This window comes from Myotis yumanensis, unplaced genomic scaffold, assembly GCF_028538775.1.
Source record: "Myotis yumanensis isolate MYYU_CA2020_CCGP unplaced genomic scaffold, mMyoYum1.0.hap1 SCAF_16, whole genome shotgun sequence".
In the NCBI taxonomy this organism is placed as follows: domain Eukaryota; kingdom Metazoa; phylum Chordata; class Mammalia; order Chiroptera; family Vespertilionidae; genus Myotis; species Myotis yumanensis.
In genome coordinates this window covers 13,495,419-13,497,359 of record NW_027223767.1, presented here as the reverse complement: position 1 = coordinate 13,497,359, position 1,941 = coordinate 13,495,419, and the positions used below count along the sequence as shown (strand labels likewise).

Below are 1,941 nucleotides of genomic sequence, written 5' to 3'. Positions count from 1 at the left end.
TGGTCTGCATTCTGCCTCCATCTCGCTACTGAACCTGTTCTCCACAATTTCACAAAAGAATTGTATCTTCCACACACACATACTCTTTCAGCCAGCAATTCCATGTAATAGAACTTTTAGCAGCACTTGCCTAGGAGATAGCAAAACTGAATGCTGGTGTTCACAACTGTTTCCAGCAAGCCGGAGATGTTAAATAACCATGAATATCGAGTAACAGTGGTATGCCTCACCCTTAGGGGACCCAAGACGCTGTCAACCAATGAACAACAGGCCCTAGCCAGTTTGGCTCAGTGGATAGAGCATTGGCCTGCAGACTCTAGGGTCTTGGGTTCAATTTTGGTCAAGGGCACGTACCTCAGTTCTCCAGCCTGGGCCCTGGTTGGGGCGCATGCAGGAGGCATCCAATTGATGTGTTTCTCTCACATCGATGTTTCTCTCTGTCTTTCCCTCTCCCTTCCCTTCTCTCTAAAAATCAATGGGAAGGTACCTGAGCTGCAGCCGCCAAGTCCGGATCCTCCATCGCACACCAACAACGCCCACCCCCCGTGCACGCCTGGTTCCTTTTGGTTCCAAGTCCAAAATGGCAACACTCAAGGATCAGCTGATTGTGAATCTTCTTAAGGAAAAACAGAAACCCCAGAATAAGATTACCGTCGTTGGGGTTGGTGCTGTTGGCATGGCTTGTACCATCAGTATCTTAATGAAGGACTTGGCAGATGAACTTGCTCTTGTTGATGTCATGGAAGATAAATTAAAGGGAGAAATGATGGATCTCCAACGTGGCAGCCTTTTCCTTAAAACACCAAAAATTGTCTCTGGCAAAGACTAGAGTGTGACTGCAAACTCCAAGCTGGTTATTATCACAGCTGGGGCACGTCAACAAGAGGGAGAGAGCCGCCTTAATTTGGTCCAGTGTAACGTGAACATCTTTAAATTCATCATTCCTAATGTTGTAAAATACAGTCCCAACTGCAAATTGCATGTTGTTTCCAATCCAGTGGATATCTTGACCTATGTGGCTTGGAAGTTAAGTGGCTTTCCCAAAAACCGTGTTATTGGAAGTGGTTGCAACCTGGATTCAGCCCGTTTCTGATACCTGATGGGGGAGAGGCTGGGAGTTCACCCATTAAGCTGTCATGGGTGGGTCCTTGGGGAGCATGGAGACTCTAGTGTGCCTGTATGGAGTGGAGTGAATGTTGTTGGTGTCTCCCTAAAGAATCTGCACCCTGATTTAGGCACTGATGCAGATAAGGAACAGTGGAAACAAGTTCACAAACAGGTGGTTGACAGTGCTTACGAGGTAATCAAACCAAAAGGCTATACATCCTGGGCCATTGGCCTATCTGTGGCTGATTTAGCAGAAAGTATGATGAAGAATCTTAAGGGGGTGCATCCAATTTCCACCATGATTAAGAGTCTCTGTGGAATAAAGGACAATGTCTTCCTTAGTGTTCCTTGCATCTTGGGACAGAATGGAATCTGAGATGTTTTGAACATGACCCTGACACCTGAGAAAGAGGCCCGTTTGAAGAAGAGTGCAGTCACACTGTGGGGGATCCAGAAAGAGCTGCAGTTTTAAAGTCTTCTGATGTCATACCACCTCACTGTCTAGGCTACAGCAGGATTTTAGTTGGAAATTGTGCATATTGTCCTTTTTATCTGATATGTGACTAAGAACATCAGTTTCCTAAAGATAGAAATAGTAATGGTTCATAAAACCCAGCATCTGCATCCTGATGCTGGAGGGTCCTTATCTTGTGTAGTCCTAAACTGGTTAGTGTGAAATAGTTCCACCTCCTCAAAGGCACCACTGCCAATGTTGTTCACGCTACAGTTGCCCTTCAGACTAGATGTGTGTTCACTGTGTGTTATATAGCTTGTGGTTCCTTTTTCTATAATTAGTCACATCCTGGGAGCCAATGTAAATCCAATATTGCATGT

At 45.4% G+C, this 1,941-nt stretch overlaps 1 pseudogene; it reads left to right on the top strand.

Annotated features, from left to right (window-relative positions):
• The first annotated feature begins 562 nt into the window (after positions 1-562).
• Positions 563-1,579, top strand: LOC138994317 (L-lactate dehydrogenase A chain-like; annotated as a pseudogene).
• Positions 1,580-1,941: the final 362 nt, after the last annotated feature.